We start from the raw sequence: 22051 nt of genomic DNA on the forward strand, positions 1-22051 counted from the left end.
AACAACTTCGTGGGCAGCAATTGTTGTGTTTGGATCAATTTCGATCAATTTTGCCACTACATTTTATCAGCAAATCTTTCAACAGTTATACCAAGTGAACAGCAGTTAGTGGCAAGTGTGGCCTGGTTTGTTGTTCACGCTGTGTGTTTGAAATTGAAACACAGTTTTGAACTGGTCAAACATTGCTGTGCCCAGTTTGGTGGACGTGAAAGCTGTAATGGTGGCTGCCTGAAGTGTTCAACCCGTAGTTCTGTTTGAAGTGCTGAAGAATTGAGATAATTGACTTGCTTCTATTGTTGAAGAGCTGAATTGAAAATGTCATTGTTTTGGCTTGTTTGCGCATTTGGAAGACAAAATGATTTCAGCTAGAAGCAGTGACCTTGAAGCTAAGAGAGAAATTAAACAAACGTGCACTATTGAACAAACACGAGGAAATCTGCAGATGCTGGAAATTCAAACAACAAGACACATAAAATGTTGGTAGAACACAGCAGGCTAGGCAGCATCTATAGGGAGAAGCGCTGTCGACGTTTCGGCCCGAGACTTTGACAGCGCTTCTTCCTATAGATGCTGCCTAGCCTGCTGTGTTCTACCAGCATTTTGTGTGTGTTGTTGTGTGCACTATTGAAGATCAATTCCTTGGGGGAAATGAAAATATTTACGAATCCAAAGAACAAGCTGTGACAACTGATAAGTTACAAGATGGGCTATGTGCAGAGGACAGAATGTCTAACATGTATGGAGCACGTTCTGTTGTTAGCAAGACGTCCCGTGTGTCACATCGGCATGTATTAGTATGGAAGCTGATTTAGCTGAGTTATACGCAAGTCAACAGATGTTGAGGGATAAGCATGCCTTGGAGGAAAAGGCAGAAAAGCTTCCCAGAAGCCAGGAGGAGCAGCTTCAAAGAAATCAAGAACAGGCGAAGCAACTTCAAAGGAAGAAGTTGCAAGGGGATATCGCAGCCAAAATGGCTAGAGTTAAAGTGCTAAGGGCCTCAGGTGCTAAACATGCTCCAGCAGAGCAGTTCTTCGGTGAGAGTCCCTATGTTGACATGGAACAGAGCAAGTCCAGCATACTCAATGTCAAGGTGGATACATTTGAGAATCACAAGTTTATGAATCATGAGTTTAAACCCCAAGCGGTAGTTCATTGTCAGCCTGCACTAAGGAGGTCCACGGAACCCATGCCACATCCAATAGCACAAGGCACTTCTGAAAACATTGATTTATGGTAAGATGACACTCGTGTTTCAGATGCTATCTATCTATCTATCTATGAGCCAAGTGTTTGAATCCCACGAAAGGAAATAATAAGCATAGTGCTGCAACAACAATGCATTGCATCTCTGCCTAAAAGTGAGATTCAAATCTTCGATGGTAATCTATTGCAGTATTATTCATTTCTGACAGCTTTCAAGAATAGTATTGAAAGTAAGACTGATAATTATCATGACTATCTTTATTTTCCCGAACAGTACACTGGACGTTACCCTAGAGAGCTTGTCAAAAGTTGCCAGTAGGCCAGACTGGAGCAAAGATATCTAAAGGCCAAAGCTTTCTACAGGAAAGTTTTGGTGATAAGCAGATAATCGCTGTGGTCTACCTGGAAAAGGCTCTTTCTTGGTGGCATATCAAATCAGAAGATGCAAAATCTCTTCAAGACTGCAGTCTTTTTCTTAGAAATTGTTGCAATGCCATGGAAGATGTGCAGGCATGCATGGCGAACATGTCTGCAAATACAAAGATTGTCATACAGAATTTGACCAATGGTCTTAGAAAAGAAAGGAGATTGGTGGTGTATGAACTGCAATGGAGATTGCCACACACCCAGTGTCTGGGAAAATATACAAAGCTACATTGCCAGCAGTAAGTAAAGGTGTGAATGAAACTGGATCATGAACTCATTCTCAAACTAAAGGAAGGAGCTTTGCCACTCCTGTGGCTACCATGGAAAGTGAAGCTACAAGTGAGCCCACAGCTGATGAAATGAGTGCAGATTCAGAACAATCCATGAATGAAGTTAGTATCTAATGGTCTTATGGGAGTTGGTGATCATGGTTGTAAACTTCCTATAATTCCAGTTCAGGTAAAGTCTAAGAAGAGTAACAAGACGGTTTTCCTAGATCATTATTCTGCACAGACGACCTCATGAACAAGCTCAACTTGACAGGAAAAGTAACACGCATTCTCTAATGCACCATGGATCAAGAGAATGTTGTGAAGAGCTATGTTGTTTCAGGATTGGAAGTGGCTAGCTTGGATGGTGAAAATTACTGTGAAGTGCCTAACATCTATACACAGGAACTTAATGGCTGTACACAAAGAGTACACTCTTTGTCAGAGAAATCTTCAGGAATAGTCTCACTTGAAGCATGTTTACTTGCCAGAAATTGATTCAGAAATTAAGCTGCTGATAGGGATGAATATGTCTAAGGTGCAAATGATTTGCAGTGTTAATGATGGACCCTATGCAATCAGAACAATGCTAGTTTAGACTGTTAATTGACTATTGAAAGGAAGCAATGATGGTGGAAGAGACTACACTCTTGACTGCCACAAAATAAGCATTTCTCCTGTATCTTAGCAGTATGCAGTTGTAATTATTATAGTATAATAATTAGGGGGCTGGAATTAGGAGCCATTATCATGTGTATTATAGTAACTAGTCACATTAGTGGGGGTGTGCTAAAAGCTTATTTTCTGGCAGTTTGTAGCTTGGTACTGTGGAGGTCATATCTGCTGATCACTAAGATAACACTCAAAAATGCTTAATTGTATGTTTGTTAATTGCTAATAAAGGATCGGAATAGGGAATTCAACTTCTTGGAGCAATCATTGGAGCAATGGGCACGTCACACAAATATAACAGCTCAGTGGGGTCACAGGCTGGAGGAAATTGTTTTGTTTATATCAATTTGACTCAATTTTGCCACTACAATGTGTTCAATCATATTGGGAATTCTGCTTTTTTATGAAATGTATCTTGAGTTTAAATGTTGTTCCATACATCACATGCAGATTTTTGAGTTGTCCTCGATCTCTCACAGCTTCTATATAGTTATATCATTAGAAATAGTCACAAATTCAATTAGTAATACTTTTTTTTAAACTTTTGAATGGATAGAGCTTCAGATGATTTCAGAGTCAAATTGGGAGCAAGGTGCATGCATTGCTTCACCGTTTTGGAAGCATTCTCTATGACTGCTCAACTGTGAAGCTTAAATCATTCGGAAATATTCTCAAAAACTATATTCTTGAAAAGTACTCCACTATAATATTTATAAACCTGGGTATCTAGAAACAGTAGTATATTGAAAAATAAGGGATGCAGTTATTCATAGGAACATTCCAATCTCAGTATTGCAATCGACTGATGAAATCTCCAGCTAATATCAAATTCAAGTCAAGTTTATTGTCATATGCACAAGTATTGACATGCAATGAACAACCTACTTGCACAGCAGCATCACAGGCAGACAGCATCTTAAGAAATAAATGCTCTGGACAGTATGGCAATTATCATGTAAGATTTACATATTCCCAAAATGCTGCTCAAACAGTACCCAGGGACCTGTTTTAAAGACACTTTACCATTATTATATAGTAGCTTTCACTTTGCAAAGGTGCAAAAATTGTGGTATTGCATTGTACTGTCTGGAAATCTACATTTTGGCTATAGAAGTTTTGAAAAAACACTCAGCAGGTAATTTTACAAGTCTTAAACCTTTCATCAGAGCTGTTTACTAGATTTGGACCATGACTTCATTGTAGAAAGCAATATTTGAGAACACCCAGGTAAAATACTTTCTTGCTTACCTTGAGTAGAGTGTCTGCTTAAAATGTTTCAGAGTTGTCAAGAGATTTACTTTCTGGAGGTTATTTAAATTCAGTTCTTCCTGCAGTTAAATAAACTCAGCATTTCCTCAGTATATTTAGTTTCTCTCAACTGAGAATGAAAATTAACTCATTTCCTATCTTAGAAAAAACTACTCTTCAGAAGTACTTAATCGGTTATAAATTGTTTGGGAACGCAGTGATGCTGTGAAAGATGCTATATAAATGCAAATATAGAAGAGCTCTGTATGGTGGCAAAAATCTAATAAGTGAACCAAAAAGCTCTAAACAATAACCATGCTATTTTAGAACAGTATGAAGCTGATTGTTTTACAACTATGTAGGGTTGACTTGGGTAGTTCTGTTATCACTCAACAGTGAGTGTATTACTGTGACTGAGATTGTATCGATGTGCATAATTTCTAAGGAAATATCTCCCACTCACTGCAATTTACTGGTGATGTTACCCTGCATATGCTAGTAGAGACAGAATACTTTTCTCAGATAGAATCGACCTTACTGTGAGAACAGTAAGGAGCACTCAGTTCCTCTGATTCCAATATCTGATTATCCGATTAATTTGCTTAGCAGACATTAGGAAACCAATTTTCAATTTCCAAATTTTCAAAGATGTAAATAAAAGTTTTCAGCTTGACTTAATTACATTTGAATGATCATCCTCGAGAGGTCTAGAACTTCTGGGTTATTCTTTATCTAGGTTACTCTTTAAGCACAACAGCTCCTTTTTCACCTCAAACGATTGAAGAAGTTTGGTATGGGCCCTCAAATCCTAAATACTTCCTACAGGAACACAATTGAGAGCATCCTGACTGGCTGCGTCACTGCCTGGTATGGGAACTGTACCTCCCTTAATCATAGGATTCTGCAGAGAGTGGTGCAGACAGCCCAGCACATCTGTAGATATGAACTTTCCACTATTCAGGACATTTGCAAAGACAAGTGTGTAAAAAAGGCCCAAAGGATCATTGGGGACATGAGTCACCCCAACCACAAACTGTTCCAGCTGCTACATCTGGGAAATGGTACCACAGCATAAAAGCCAGGACCAGCAGGCTCCAGGACAGCTTCTTCCATCAGATCATCTTATGAGTCCAATATTGGCTTTGAAAGTTCTTCCGCATTCAGCACAGGTAGTTCCAGATGGCAGATCGGGCTTTGGTTGTTGCTGCCTCTCTTTCCATTTTCTTCTCTTTTCTTCTAATTCTGCACATCTGTTGGCTTCGAAAGTTGCTGTTCCTTCTCGAATGATGGCTTGCCAGAGTCTCCTGTCCTTGGCTTTGGTTTCCCAATGGTTGATGTCAATGTTACATTTCTTCATGTTGGCTTTTAAGACGTCTTTGAATCTCTTATGTTGTCCGCCTCATTTACGTTTGCCTTTCTTAAGCTGGGAGTAGAAGATTTGTTTCCGCCGATGTTCGTCTTTCATCTGAACAACGTGACTGCTCAATCTTAGTTGGTTCTTGATGACGTAGGCTTCAATACTTGTTGTTTTTGCTTCATTTAGCATGCTGACGTTGGTTCTTCTATCTTCCCAGCTGATATGTAAGATGTTTCAAAGATAGTGTTGATGGAACTTTTCAAGTGCCTTCAGATGTCGTCGGTATGTTGTCCAAGTTTCTGATGCATACAGGAGTGTTGGGATCACCACTACTTTGTACACTAACATTTTGGTGTCTGTTCGGATGTCATGATCGTGAAAGACTCTTGTTCGGAGATGTCCAAATGCTGTTCTAGTGCATTTAAGACAATGTTGGATTTCATCATTAAGGTCGACATTGGAGGAGAGGTGACTTCCAAGATACGGAAAGTGGTCCACGTTTTCCAGGGTCATTTCGCCAAGTTGAATTGTTGGTTCTATCCAATTTGTCTCAGTTGGTGATGGTTGGTAGATGATCTGAGTCTTCTTGGAATTGATGGTAAGTCCAAGTTTTGTGTATGCACGGTTGAAGGCAGTCAGAATCTGTTGTAGGTGGTTTTCTGAAAGAGCTGCAACACTGTTGTCATCTGCGTATTGGAACTCGATGAGGGAACTCATGGATGTCTTGTTTTTCGACTTGAGACGGGCAAGATTGAAAAGTCTGCCATCTGTTCTGTAGACAATTTTGATTCCTGGGGGTAGGTCATCCTTGATAATGTGGATGGTTGTCGCAATGAAGATGGTGAACAAAGTTGGGGCAATCATGCATCCCTGTTTTACTCCTGATCTAACTTGAAGAGGCTCACAGTTACTATTGCTGACCATGACAGTGGCAAGCATGCCATTGTGGAGGAGTCTCAGGATACTTTTCAAGGCATCCATAGGTGTATAGGACATCCCATAGGAGTTCCCTTGATACTGAGTTAAAGGCTTTGGTGAGGTTGATGAATGCCATGTACAAAGGTTGAAGTTGTTCACGACATTTTTCTTGTAGTTGTCGCATTGTGAAGATCATGTTGATTGCTCCACGTGATGGTCTAAAACCGGCTTGTGTCTCCGGAAGGATCTTCTTGGCTAAAGGCTTGAGCCAGTTGTTCATGATGCAGGTGAGGATCTTTCCAGCTGTTACTAAAAGGGATATTCCACGATAGTTTCCTCATTCGGATCAATCGTCTTTCCTTTTGTAGATGGTAACAATTGCTGAGTCTCTAAGGTCTGCTTGCACGTCTTCATTTATCCAGATCTTGATGAGAATTTGATGCAGTTGTTAATGAAGCAGGTTATCTCCAATTTTGTAGACCTCAGCTGGTATTCTATTGATTCCAGTGGCCTGGTTGTTTTTCAAGGTTTTGATGGCTTCCTTGACTTCTTTGAGTTTAGGTATTTTGCTTAGGGAGTCATCAACGGGCTGTTTTCGAATGTTGCTAATCACATTCCTGTCAAATGAGAGGGTTTGATTTAGAAGATCTTCAAAGTGCTCCCTCCATCTAGAATTGATGTCAACATTGTTTTCAGGATGGTTGAAGCATCTTTGCTTTTAAGAGGGGCTTGACCATGAGTGGATGGGCCAAAAATAGCTTTAGTTGCATTGAAAAAGCCTCGAGTGTCGTTGGTGTGTGCTAGTTGTTGGATTTCCTGAGCTTTCTTCCTCCAAGATTGGTATTTTAGGTGTTCTTTTGGGCTGCAGCCTTGCATTCCTGAAAGACTTCCCTTTTGGTAGCTGATTGTGTCCAAAAGTTGAGCGACTGAATCAAGTATTCACCACCTTCATGCCAGTTCTTGACTAGGAACTTCCAGCTATCACATTGCCTGCTCCCGTCACCCTCCCCCGATTGCCGAAAGACTTGAAGAAGTGGCCCACAGTGCGAAGATGCCTGTATGTGTATTTGTTTAATGTGTACTTGATGTTGCGCTCCAAGAAGCACACGATACTTCACAAATCAACCGATTCCAATGGCATGGAAACGACAATGATTGGAGCTGATGGATTTGTTGCCGCTTTTATCCGCCTTCACAATTAACTTCGTCCGCCTGTTCCACCGTTGAGTATAGTAGTGGGCTAAGCACACACCCCTGAGGTGTGCCAGTGTTGATCGTCAGCGAGGAGGAGATATTATTACCAATCTGTACAGATTGTAGTCTTCTGGTTAGGAAGTCAAGGATTCATTTCCAGAGGGAGGTACAGAGGCCCAGGTTCTGTAGCTTATTGATCAGTACTGTGGGAATGATAGTGTTAAATGCTGAGCTATAGTCAACAAACAGCATCCTGACATAGGTGTTTGTATTGTCTAAGTGATCTAAGGCCGTGTGAAGAGCCATTGAAATTGCATCTGCTGTATACCTATTGTGGTGATGGGCAAATTGCAGTGGGTCCAGGTCCATACTGAGGCAGGAGGTGACTAGCCATGACCAACCCCTCAAACCATTTCATCACTGTAGATGTGAGTGCTACCGGCCGATAGACATTCAGGCAGCTCACACTATTCTTCTTAGCCACTGGTATAATTGTTGCCTTTTTGAAGTAGGTGGGAACTTCTGACCATAGCAATGAGAGGTTGAAAATGTCCTTGAATATTTTGCCAGTTGGTTGACACAAGTTTTCAGAGCCTTACAGTGTATTCCATCTGGGTCTGCCATCTTGTGAGTGTTCACTCTCCTTAAAGACAGCCTGATATCGGCCTCTGAGACAGAGATCACAGGGTCACTGGGTGCAGCAGGGATCTTCACAGCTGTAGTTGTGTTCTCCCTTTCAAAGCAATCATAGAATGCGTTGAGCTCATTTGGTAGTGAAGCATCGCTGCCATTCATGCTATTAGGTTTCGCTTTGTAGGAAGAAATGCCCCGCCAACCCTCTGTCGTACACCTGATGTCACCTCTAACCTTGCTCAGAATTGTTTCTTCTCGCTTGAAATAACCCTCTGCAAATCATACCTGGTTTTCTTGTACAGACCTGGGTCACCAGACCTGTCACCGATGCCACAGATCTAGCCCTTAGCAAATGACAAACCTCCTGGTTCATCCACAGCTTCTGGTTTGTGAATATACAGCAAGTTTTTGTAGGCACACACTCATCCACACAAGTTTTAATGAAGTCGGTAACAACTGCGGCGTACACATCCTGATTCAAAGACGAATCCCTGGAAACAGTCTAGTCCACTGATTCAAAGCAGTCCTGTAAGCGCTCCTGTGCTTCCCTTGTCCATACCTTCTTGGTCCTCCCTGCTGGTGCTGCAGTCTTCAGCCTCTGTCTATGCTCAGGGAGTAGAAGTACAGCCAGGTGATCAGACTTTTGAAGCATATAAAGGACAAGCATTCGGATGACACACCACAATCAGCAGCACACTAATGATATCTCCTCGTATGGTGACAATACACTTGCAAGTAAGTTGCCAAAATTGGAGAACAACTCAACCCAAACATCAACCACCTGAGCTACACATCTTCTGAATAATGTATATAATATGCAACCTTGAGATCTGTCTCCTTACAGGCAGCCACAAAACAAAGAAACCAAAAAGAACACATTTTTTAAAAAGACCATCGAACACCCAATGTGCAGAGAAAGGAAAAAAACTATGTAAACAGTCAAAGTAAGCATGTAGTACACAGAATGAAAATGAGTCCGTGGACCCAAAGCCAGACATTACAGCAGCTGGAGCAGGCCACAGCCTCATTTTGATGCAGAGCCAAGTAAAAGTCACAGAGCAGCGGGCAGAATCGACTGACCCTCGCCTCTGGTCCTGACACCCTGCCTTTACAATCTGGCCCGGCATTTAAATCATCCACACTTTGGGTCATTCCTCGCTCTAAGACCCAAGCCCAGATGCTTTGACACGCTCTGGGCCTGGACCCTCCCACAAAGTTTCGGCCCGTACCTGACCTTTTCAAATTGGCCTGGCACGGCACTTAGATCGATCAAACCTCGGGTCTTTCCTTTCCTTCAGCTTTGATGGATGGGCCTTGCCTTTGCATGTCACGACTCTGAGTCACCTCCACTTGTCTCAACTGTACATCGCCTCGCTTCACCGCAACCCTGCTTCGATTCCACCTCACCTCTCCATTGTTTGCCATGATCGGTTACCAAAAAATTTTCCAGAAAAAGTGTTATTAATAAAGAATTTAATAAAGAATAAACAATTCTGTTTTGTTTGCTGCTGATAAATAGTCGCAGGGCTTCACCAGCTCCATTTTAAACCAGAACCGCCATCCTAAATCAGAAGCTGCCATCTTAAGTCTTTGTCTTCTTCCATTGGAAGTGGACTGTTCAGCTTGCAGTCACTGTCAAGTGTGAGAAGTTTATCTTCCGGTAAGGTGGCAGTACGTTCGATCGCAATGGCTTCTACGGGGTCAACAAAGGGTACTACTGTCCTCTTTCAATGTATTTGGTTTGAAATTTGGAAAAGGCATTTTCTCAGAGGAAACATATTTGTATTGAAAACACCTCCATTTGAATTTTTTTTTAAACGCTTTGCTTTGGAAGATGGAATTAAAAGTTTTACTTGATTGGTGAAGCCATCAAAGTTGTGTCCCACCTATTATTATTCCAATATACTTCCTTTTGGGCCTTTGATAGGCAGCCATCTTTGCAAACAGCAAAGTGACTATCTTCATATGCTGTAGAATTAACTAACGTTAGGATTATCTATTAACTGAAAAAGACAGGTTGGTTGTTAGGAAGTAAAATGAAGATCAAACTGTATTTGAGCAACAAACAATCTGCTGGAAGAATCTGGTGGGAGGAAAGGCTTTTCTGGTCACAACCCTGTTTGAGCAATTGGCCGAGGATTTCCAATTTCCTTTTTCCGTGGTACTATTCAATTATTGAATATTTATTGAAGCCTCCTTTAACTGATGAGCATTTGATTTTATGATTTCTAGATTTTGCTCCCTGACACTTGCTTTACAGCTGTCTTTCTGTCCCACACTTTTGTGTTTCCTTCATTCATCCAAGTCTGAATGTAAAGCTATGTATAATAAAAAACAATGACTGCCCATGAGAATTATTCTCAACCTGCCTTTCCAAACTGTTAAACCTGTTTTGTAAACTAAAAAAGGAATATATAATGCAGCATCTATGGAAAGGAATAAACTGTCAACAATTCAGTCTGAGGCCCTTCATCTGGACTGAAGAAGGCTCTCAGACTGAAATATTGACTGTTTTTTCCTTTCCATAGATGCTGCTGGATCTGCTGAGTTCCTCCAGCATTTTGTGTTTGTTACTCTGGGTTTCCAGCATCTGTAGAATCTGTGTTTAATGAATATGTCATGCGATGTGAGCGGTAAATATGGGTTAGATGATGGCAGTGCTCATATAAAATCTAGGAAAATATGCTTTACCCTTGGTATTAGACCGACACTTCACTTAATTTGCCTGAAGCATTACAATGGCAATTAAAACACTCAATCTTTTAAATACATGTATACCATTAATGTTTAAAAGTAAGAAAGATAAACCAACTGAGAAAAGGCCAATGAAGGTGAGTGTAAACTCCAAGAAAGTCTGCTTAATCAGCTCAATTACTAAAGGCACAAAATGTTGTTTTATCATGTCTTTTTAAATGCTCAATTTAAAACTGAGGTTTAGCGGAATTTTCCATCTTTATTCATGCAGTCTACTTTCTGCTTACCTAAGCAGCAATCTCCAGCTGTCATTTCATATTAATCATATTGATCCCTTTGAATTTACTTACATCTCCTGCTTAAGATTAATTAAGATAGTCTTCTAGTCAGCAGGGTATATTACAGTGATGTAATGACAAATCCGATCATAAAGGTATCAAGAAGTATTCCATAGAATACATTATAAAGTCTATTTAGTAATTGGAATAGAGAGATACAAACTCATGATAGGATGAGACAGTTTGAAGTGGGGTTAGAACCGTAGAAGGGAAAAGACATCTTACAGGCAGAGGATGAAAGCCAGCATCTCAATATAACATCCAAGCAGTACGAGGGGTGATTGATAAGTTTGGGGCCTAAGGTAGAAGGAGTCAATTTTAGAAAACCTAGCACATTTATTTTTCAACATCGTCCCATCCTACATTTACACACTTAGTCCAGCGGTCATAGAGCATACGGATCTTGGACCTCCAGAAAGTGTCCACAGCAGGGGTGATTGATAAGTTCGTGGCCTAGGGTAGAAGGGGATGAATTATACAGTTCTCATTACATGCACATGCAGTTCAACTCTTTCAGTGATTATGCAGAAAGTTTGAAGTTAATAGCTCATCGGGGTGATTGATAAGTTCGTGACTTAAGGTAGATGGAGATGAGTTATTAACTTCAAACTTTCTGCATAATCACTCAAAGAGTTGAACTGTGTGTGCATGTAATGAGAGCTGTATAACTCATTTCCTTCTACCTTAGGCCACAAACGAATCAATCACCCAGCTGTGGACACTTTCTGGAAGTCCAAGATCCGTATGCTCCGTGACCGCTGGACTAAGTGTGTAAATGTAGGATGGGACTATGTTGAAAAATAAATGGGCTAGGTTTTCTAAAATTGACTCCTTCTACCTTAGGCCACAAACTTATCAATCACCCCTCATATATAGTAACGATTCTTATTCTTTTATGTGTAATAGTACATTCCTGCCTTCAGCAAGATTTACACAAATACTAAGGCATGGGTAGGTTAAATAATGTGTAACCTTCACATCATCTAGTTGCCAGTCAAAGACTATCTCCAACAAAAGAGACACTAACTATTTACCTTGGCATTCAATTCAAATATCCTCGCCATCAATATTCCAGGTGTTAAATTTAACTGGAAGCTCAACTGCACCAGCCATAAAACTACTATGTCTACAAGACCATATCAGATATTCGGTGCCCAACCTGCTGACACCCCCAAGACCATCTGATCATTTGTAAGGCACAAATCAGTAGTGTGATAGAATACTTCCCATTTGCTTAGCTGAACACAGGTCAAAAAACTCTCAAGAAGCTCCAACCATCAAAGACAAATCAATCCATCAATTGATATGCCATTATCCATCATAATCTTTCATTCCTTCCACTATCAGTGCACAATGATGTAGTGGGCACTATCTACAAAACTCAGTGGAATTACACACAAAGACTTCAATAACAACACCCACCCCCAAACCTGTGACCTCTGCCATCAAGTAGGTCAAAGTTCAGGATTACAAGGGGCTGCAGACTTGGCCAGCTCCATCACGGTCATGTACAAATTCACCTCTAGGTCAAGATGGAGCTGAGCAGCCAGTCTCTGTTGAGGTCATGGCTCAGACTTGTATGTTTTCTATGTTCGTAGAAATGGTTTGGGGGACAGAGAGGGGAGAGAGGGCTCAGGTTAGGGCTTAGGGGCAGGAATGAGGAGAGTTTGTGGGTGGGTAGGTGAATGGGAGGGATTTCTTGTAATTCTTTTGTGCTGTTGTTCTGCTGAACATTGTGGACATGCTGTGTTGGTGCTGGAACGTATGACTACACTTGTGGCCTGTCCTTAATTTGTGCTGGATGTTAACGCAGGTGACACATTTTACACTGTGCTTTGAAGTACGTGTGATGCATAAATTTATCTGAATCAGAATCGAAATCTGAAGTGGCACACCAGCTGAATACGGCAATAAATATTGATTTTATCAATGATGGTCAGATCCCTGAAAATGGATACATTTGCAGAAAACAGTGCTTTATGCTTTAGGAGGGATCAAAAGAGTTGGTTGAGACACAGAGGCATAAAGAAGCTGATTCCATACCTGCCAATGATGTTGTGAACTGGCAGGTAAACAGTGAAATGGGAGGAGCTAAGGGAAGCATTTAGAGTACTCTGGAGATAACATTCTGAGATCCAATATGGATTTATTTTAGGAATGATGGGACATTTGAGAGAGAACTAAAATACCAAACAAAATCTTGGAAAAGAGGCATTGGTTGGGTTAAAATGTGAGAGAAGTTTGGTTGGTGGAGGTTAAAAGTAGAAGAATGAGGAGCTCTTCTGTAATTCGTAGTATCAGTTTTGTAGCATAGAGGACAATACACTTCATTAACAAAGTACCATGCAGTTCTCGGCACAATTTAAATGTTTCAGTGATCAGAAAGCGAGCAGTTAAAGGTGGATGGGAATGGGGTGGGTGGTTGTTGGTGGATTGCATCTGCATTCTATAGAATGTGTAGTTCTGTACATTCCTGTAAATACTGTGTGACAAGAGGAACAGGAGTGCTCATTGTATTTACATATGAGAACCTATCATAATCAGTATCAGCCGACTCTGGTAACTCTTTACTCTTCCATCTCACACAGTGCCATCTTTCCTCTTTTAACCCCAGAATGTCAAGCAGGCACTCTGCAGTTGGACAATTTCCCCTCCCTTCTCTTGATATTTTGACCTTTTCCACTCCACTGGATGAGGTTCCACAATTGTCTCTGGCCGTGTTTCTATTTGCCTGGCTGCCAGGGGAAAAATGTTTTAAAAAGTTCATAAAAACAAGAGCAGAATTATGCATTTGGCCCATTGAGTCTGCTCCACTATTTCATTGTGGCTGATCCAATTTTCCTCTCAGCCCCAAACTCCTGCCTTCTCCCTGTATTCCTTTGTGCCCTGACCAATCAAGAATTTATCAACATCTGTCTTAAATATACACATAGGCCGGGCACCACAGCTGTCTGTGGCAAAGAATTCTGCAGATTAACCACTCCCTAGCCACAGAAATTCCTCCTCATCTCCATTCCTAAAGGATCGCCTCTTTTCTGAGGCTGTGTTTCCCACCATAGGGAACACCTCTCCACATCCACACTATCAATACCTTTCACTATTTGATAGTTTTCAATGAGGTCACCCCTCATTCTTCTGGATTCCAGTGAATACAGGCCCCGAGCCATGAAATGCTCCTCAACTGACAAGCCGTTCAAACCTGGAATCGTTTTCATGAACCTCCTTTGAATCCTCTCCTGTTTCAGCATATCCGTTCTGAGAAAAGGGGATCAAATCTGCTCACAATACTCCAAGTGATCCTCACCAGTGTTATATAAAGCCTCAACATTACATTCTTGCTTTTAAATTTCAGTCCTCTAGAGATGAATGCTAAAAATGCATTTGTCTTTTCACCACAGACTCAACCTGCTAATTAACCTTTAGGGAATCCTGCACAAGCATTCCCAAATCTCTGCACTTCAGGTTTTTGTATTTCCTCTCTATTTATAAAATAGTCAATCCTTTCATTTCTTCTAGCAAAATGCATGACCATACACTTGCAGACACTGTATTCCACCTTGCCACTACTTTGCCCATTCTCCTAATCTGTCTAAGTCCTTCTGTGACCTTTCTCCTGTCCTTCCACCTATCTTTGTATTGTCTGCAAATTTTGCAACAAAGCCATCCAAATTATTGACGTATAATGTAAAAAGAATTTGGAACACCACTAGTCACCGGCAGCCAACCAGAAAATGTTCCCTTTATTCCCTCTCTTTGCCTCCTGCCAGTCAGTCACAGCTTTATCTGTGCTAGAATCTTCCCTGTTATACCATATGCTTGTAGCTTGTTAAGCAGCCTCACGCCTGGCACCTTGTCAATGGCCTTCCGAAAATCCAAGTACATATTTGCCAATTTTTCTTTGTCTATACTGCTTGTAATTTCTTCAAAGAATTCCAACAGATTTGTCAAGCAAGACTTTTCCTTGAGGAAACCATGCTGACGATGGCTTATTTTATCATGTCCCTCCAAGTATCCCAAAATCACATCCTCAAAAATCGACTCCAACATCTTCCCAACCACTGAGTTTAGACTAACTGGCCTATAGTTTCCTTTCTTCTGTCTTGCTCTCCTTTCTTGAAGAGTGGAGTGACATTTGCAATATTTCAGTCTTTCAGAACCATTCCAGAATCTAGCGTTTCTTGAAAGATCAGTATTAATGCTTCCACAATCTCTTCAGCCTCCTCTTTCAGAAACCTGGGATGTACAATAGGTAGGTACATTGTGACTTAACTACTTTCACCTTTCTCCAGGTGACTTATCTACTTTCAGGCCTTTCAGTTTCCCAAGAACCTTTTTCTTATTTATGGTAACTTTACACAATTCATGACCCCGACACCTGGAACTTCTACCCTACTGCTAGTGTCTTCTACAGTGAAGACCAATGCAAAATACTTATTTCACTTCGTCCGCCATTTCCTTGTCCCCCATTATTACCTCTCCAGTATCCTTTTCCAGCAGTCCAATATCCACTCTCACCTCTTTTGTACTTTGTCTCTGAAGAAACTTATGGTATTTTCTTTAATATTATTGGCTAGCTTAGTTTTATTTTTAATCTTTAGCTTCTTAATGGCCTTTTATTAGTTGCTTTCTGTTGCTGCCTGAGCTTTTTCACGTTTGTTCCCCCATACTCTCTGTGAGACTTAAACAATCCAGTCAATCAACAAAGAAGTGATAGTTCATGTATTATCATAATAATTCCTTAATTATATTTTTTCATTTTTATAAGTAATTTTCTTTAATTCCAGTACACTGAAGAAGTGTAATCACATGTCATATATACTTTAACATAACACAATTACTTCTTCTGTTCACTGAAAAATCATTTAATGCTTGAACATCCTCCAATTTCTTCATATTACAGGAAAATCACACTGCTGATGAGAGTCCAACAATGGAAAAGAAGCATGTACTATCACATAAATTCCATGCAAATTTATTCATCATTCTTATGTTATTATTTACTTTAGTTTATTTACAGCATGTAGAATTGTCTTTGCAGCATGATTGCAGATGCAAAGATGCATACATCAAGATGCTCTTTATTGACTACAACTCAGCATTTAATACTATCATCCTCTCAAAACTAATCAATAAGTTTCAAGTCCTGAGCTTCACGATTTTTGCAATTGGATCCTTGATTTCCTCACTTGCAGACCTCAGTCAATTCAGATTGGCAACAACATCTCCTTCTCAATCTCCACCAGCACTGGTGCACCACAAGGCTGTGTGCTTAGCCCTCTGCTCTACTCGCTTTATACTTATAACTGTGAGTCTAAGCACAGGCCCAACATCATATACATGTTTGCTGATGATACCGCTGTTGTTGACCAAATCCAATGTGGTGATTTATCAGCATATAAGAGTAAGATTGAACATCTGGCTGAGTGGTGCCAGAACATCAACCTCTCACTCAATGTCAGCAAGACCAGGGAGATGATTATTGACTTCAGGAGGAGGAAACAATAGGTCAATGAGCCAGTCCTCATTTGAGGTTCAGAAGTGGAGAGGGATAGCAACTTTCAATTCCATGGTGTTACCATTTCAGAGGATATGTACGGGGCCCAGCACATCAAAGTAATTATGAAGAAAGCCCAGTAGCACCTGATCTTCCTGAGAAGTTTGTGAAGATTCGGCATGGCATCTAATACTTTGACCAACATTTATAGAAATGTGGTGGAGAGTATGTTGACTGGTTGCATCGCAACCTGGTATGGAAACACCAATGCCTTTGAACAGAAAATCCTACAAAAAATAATAGATACAGCCTAGTCCATCACGGGTAAAGCCCTCCCACCACCGAACATCTCCACATGGAGTGCTATCCCAGGAAAAATGCATGCATCATCAAGGACCTCAACCACCAAGACCATGCTCTCTTCTCACTGCTGCCATCAGGAAGACCCCTCAGCCATCAGCTTCTTGAACCAGAGTGGATAACTTTACTTAACCCATCACTGAACTGCTCCCACAACCTATGGAGTCACTTTCAAGGATTATTCATCTCATGTACTTGTTATTTATTGGGTTTTTTTCTCTTTTGTATTTGCACAATTTGTTGTCTATTGCATAGTTTGTCTGTCCGTCCTTTTGGGTGTGGTCTTTCATTGTGTTTCTTGGATTTACTGTGCATGCCTGCAAGAAAAAAATCTTAGATATGTATATGGTGACATATATATACTTTGATAGTAACTTTACTTTGAACTCTGAACATGAGTTATGAACCTGGCCACCAATAAACATACTGATGCCTCATTTGTCCTGTTGCGTCAGCAAAGACATGCTCTGGAAAATAATGCTAGGTTTTTTGAAAAAACAATTTAATCAGCTTTTTAGCCTTGACATATAAATTTTCTTTCTGTTACCAAAGTTTCTTTCAATGAACGTTAAAAATTGCATCAGTCATTATTTTCATCTCATTTATCACAATTTTATGTCAATGACTGTACCTTTCATTTCAGATGAAGATGCCAGACTAATATGTTACCAGTTCCAAAACTAAAGCTGAAAATAGAATGAGATAGAACAGATAAGATAAAAATTCCAGATCAAATATCTAAAATGATTTAATATTTATGTCTCCCAAAGCAGTATGTTAACATATTGAGATTTTGAAATGCCTCAGGAAGTTGAAATCATATACAATTCTGTCAGTCAATAGCAGTGTTAAACTCTTATGGGTCTTATTTCCTTACGTTGTATGTATGTATGTAAAAAATGTTTATTTACTGCAGATTAAATTTAACCACAAAGATATCTTGTCAATTTCAGAGGACTGAAGAAGAATGTTATGCTTCTTCCAACTTGAATTAAGATGATGACATGCAAAGTTGATGCTGCAGTTGCAACAGAACAAATTTGCTTGCACTTCCCTGATAGTTCAGTGACCTTATCCAGTAGGTATATGCGTAAACTACAGAGAAAAGGAAAGAATTAATTCTAGTGTCCTTAGGTGACAGCAAGGAAAATTGTTGTCTGGCTCTTTATGACAATCCAATATCCCCTGCTGGCAATGTAGATATATGGTTCCCCATTACTGTAACTATCATATTTCTGTGTTCTCCAACACTATTAAATGTGTTACCGATGTATATTGCTAAAGCCCACACAAAAGGAATGGCAATTTCGATAAAATAGTAGCAGGTAGTTGGAATCAAGAGAAATGCTTCTTCTGCATAGCTTGTAAAAACTCACACAAATTAGATCCAAAACTAGACAGCTGAAACTTGTAGTCGTAGAGAACGAGTAAATGCCAGATTCTGGCAACAAGAGGACGCTCAGAGATAATATTCATATGTCTGTGTTGGTGGCTAAAATTACACAGAGATATCTCTCTGATTCTTCATTTCAAGCAGGTTTCGCAACCTTTCCTAAGAAAAGTTCTGTAGCAGTTTGGTCTGTACCAATCTTTCCAAAGCACAGTAGGTCAAACGTGGTAATTGCATGACAAGGACAAAAGTAACTGTTTTTAGTGACCAAAACACTCCATAAAACTTCTATTATGATTCAAGAATTAAAAAAACAAGGTGTAGGCTCTTAATTCTATGTAGAAGAGCAAGATTTCAGTCATGAATTCAAGAGGGGGAGTGTGTGCGATAGGAGTGAAAAACAGCAATGATGTTCATTTACTCATGTACAATTGTACAACCATGTCTTCATGTTTGTGTGATATGGCTGAGAAAATGTGTTGCTGGGTGGCTCTTCCAATTTCAGCAAGCTAGATGTATGAGAGGACTGGGAGATGCATGATATGAATCACAGCACTTCGTTCATCTCTAAAAATGGAAATTATGAAGATCTGTAATAATGTGAAGATTGTTGTGAAGTTCTGTGTCGAGGTAGTACTACAAGTTTGAGACAACGCTGGCACACAGTCTTCAGTCTCAGAATATACCAAGGATTTTCTTCACTCAGCGGGCCCATAAATAAGATTCATATGATGTATCAAATCACTTCTTGCTTGGCATGACCCAAGTTTTATCACACTATTTTCTCTGTCACTGTAGTTCCATATAATCTTGAGATATTTAGGATTAGCTTAATGGCTTTTATCTTATGTACAGAAATTTAGCTCAAGTCTGGTATTCATGATGGCCACTGTTCAGTTTAACCCAAATTTTCATGGCTAGAACAGTGGTGAATGTGACTTAATGAAACATAATGTGTAAATTAGCTGTAGCAATTTTACCCACAAAATAAATGCCCCAAACAACATTGCTAGCATATCCACGGGGTCTAAATCAAAACTGTCAGAAGCATGATAAAGCAATCAGAAATCCTTGGATTAAGATTTCTGTGAGTTCTGTTCAAGTCGTTAAGGGACCTATTAATGTGCAAAGTAACAGTCATTGGTCATTGGCGGTAAGAGACAAAATGCTTATCAACAGTGAATTACAAGAGAGAGCTTGAGGAAATCATTGTCTAGAAATTCTTCCCTGTTTGTCAGTGACTGCAAATTGTTGTCTGCATCTAAAATTCAGTTTCATTTGGAGGAAGAACAGTATATGAACTTGCAAATACATGGTTCATTTAGCAATATCAATGAGGGTTGAATTTCTGGGCAATAGCTTTCTACTCAAGCACTAAGTTTAAACAATACTTTTCACAATCCTTTGCAAATTCCAGAATTAATGGTGCAGAAAGGGGAATGAAAGTTGTTGAAGATTTTCTGGGGGGGTGCGAATCAAACCAGTCATGTTTAGTCTAATTCAAGTGGTCAAGTGAGATGTGCAGATGATTGGTCTAGCCCATTGAGTCAAATGCTGCAGTGTAATCAAAAGAAATGAGAAGGTGCAGTGTGCTTTGATTTTAAACTGAAATAAATCAATGGAAAATCAGTATAAGTGATTTATGATTTTCAGATCAGAAGTCACTGGATGCCTGAAGGTGCAGATTGTATAAAGAACCATTGTATAATTAACTACAGATAATGGCCAAGTGGGTATTCTTTTTGTGAGGTAACTTCTAAAACTCAATGTTTAATTATAAATTCAAATCTTAATAAAATGCTTAATTACTGTAAGTTTATGCAAGTACTAAACGCTTTCTTCATATTTATATGCTGACAAGTGGCTATTAGAATCATTGTGAGATCGGTGGTATTATAGGTGCATTTTGCTGAATATATGTAGTTATATGTAAGTATAATACAGAGTAGCAGTAACTTGTACAGTATAATTCCCATGAGTTGTACTTGAAGTCAATTAATTTTCTATTGCAGCAATAAAGAAGATGTGATGTCAGCTAAAAATGTATTTACAACCCTTTTGTGCAGCATTTTAGTAACATTGTTTTGTATATGATATGACAAAGTACAATTAAATCTGATCTTTTATGGTTTGCATTTGCTTTTCACAACTAATTTTGAACATAAGGTGATAAAAGAGTTTTAATTAAACTGATTTTTTACAATAGTGCACTTGCTGGTGCTAATAAGTGCTTTGCAGGGATTAGGACAGAATCAAATTGTCAAGTTTGCACCACTGTTCCACATGAGCCACTAGGGTGAAGTTTGCCTTGGCAGTGCTTCAAAGCAGGTGATAGTGAAGTTCCATCCTGTTGTACACCCTGTCTGACTTCTTTTCCTGATGATCCTGTAGCTCTTCCTCCAGACCCACCCGGAGAGCTGCACCTATCAGATGGTTCCAAATCAGACGGGGTGCTGTTGGGTAAAAGGAAGTAACGTAAATAAGCAACAGGAAAAATAATTCCACTCAAGCAAATCCACTTGCATCTTTGAGTTCTGGAATTGGTGCAGGATAATACTCCTGCACCCATTCCTTTTGTTGTCCTGAAAAGCATCATAGATCACTGATTCACTTCTCCTCCACTGAGTTGGGAGCCTTCTCTACATGCACTATTAAAATTGCACAAGGCACAAACTGTACTCCAATGAAAAAGGAAGTAAACCATGCTGATTTTTACACATAATTTGCTTCCAAATTTACTAGATTGATGGTGAATCAACATCAGTATACTCTCTCTGTCACAAATGCAGACTTGCCACAGAGTCTGGGCGTTCTTTCATGTGGGCTAGTAATAGGGGTCAGAAATCACGCTCATGACTCTGTCCGTTCCAACCAATTGGTGCTTCATTGTGGTTGGATTTAACTCTGTTCCTTTTGCTTTGACGTTATCAACTCTTGACCAAAGTGCAACAACATCACTGCTCTCTGCTTACCATTGTCATTGCTCTGGGAAAGAAAGCTTCAATTTAGACTGACACTGTAAAGGAGCAGTATTTATTTAGTATTAAGTTACTGCCTCAGCTGCAGGGTCAGCGTTAGCTTTTAGTTTGAGAATTTTAGGCAACAGTCCTGTTGGCCTAGTGTTTATTGTTTTCCCTTTAACTCAGCATAGTTTCTATTAAAATTCAGTGAACTGTTCATTCACTTTAGTGTCTCTCTTCTGCACTTAGGCCATAACGTAGCATGTGACTGACGGCAAGATTGAACCAACTAAAATGGACCAGGAAGAGAGAAAACAGCTGATCCCTGGCCTGAATTTCAATGGGTAGGTAGGAAGAGAAGCTGAAGTCAGTGGAGGCTAGGTTGGCAGATGTAGATCATGCATTGTGACAGCTACTCACAGAGCAGCAAGCCCAGTCCAAACCCAAGCTCACTGGTCAGGTGGAGAAGTTGAAGTCAAAGGAGTTTGCATTGGCAGAAATGGCTCGCATGCACTGTGTTATGATTGCTTTCACAGCGGCAGGCTCAGTCCAAACAAGGACAGGGTGTCAGTACTCGTAATGAAGCACAGACAGCAGCCATTGCTGCTCCCACTGCTGTGGTTCAGCAGCTCACTACTGGCAGCCAGAATCAGGGTGTAGTCATTACTACTGTTGCTGCCGCAATTCAGCAGCAGCAGCCTTCTGTCAGGACAGACCCCCTCCCAGCATCAAGCACATCGTTCCCTATGACAGTCTCTAATGCATGATCTCCTCAGCAGTTTCCAGGTCAGAACAGAATATTCCTCCACCAGGCAGATACTCCAGTGACTATGACAGCTGCTGGAACTTTATTAGCCAGTGAGACTGGCTTTCTAAGCCCAGCCAGATCAATTCA

General features: G+C 40.1%; 1 long non-coding RNA gene across 1 annotated transcript in view; it reads left to right on the forward strand.

Annotated features, from left to right (window-relative positions):
• The window catches only part of LOC140737496 (uncharacterized), a 77781-nt gene extending 59909 nt beyond the window's left edge, over positions 1-17872 (forward strand). The window contains exon 3 of the long non-coding RNA XR_012101173.1: positions 17760-17872. This is a non-coding gene — a long non-coding RNA (uncharacterized lncRNA). The remainder of the gene's footprint in view (positions 1-17759) is intronic.
• Positions 17873-22051: the final 4179 nt, after the last annotated feature.

This window comes from Hemitrygon akajei, chromosome 13 (genome assembly GCF_048418815.1).
Source record: "Hemitrygon akajei chromosome 13, sHemAka1.3, whole genome shotgun sequence".
NCBI classification, from domain to species: domain Eukaryota; kingdom Metazoa; phylum Chordata; class Chondrichthyes; order Myliobatiformes; family Dasyatidae; genus Hemitrygon; species Hemitrygon akajei.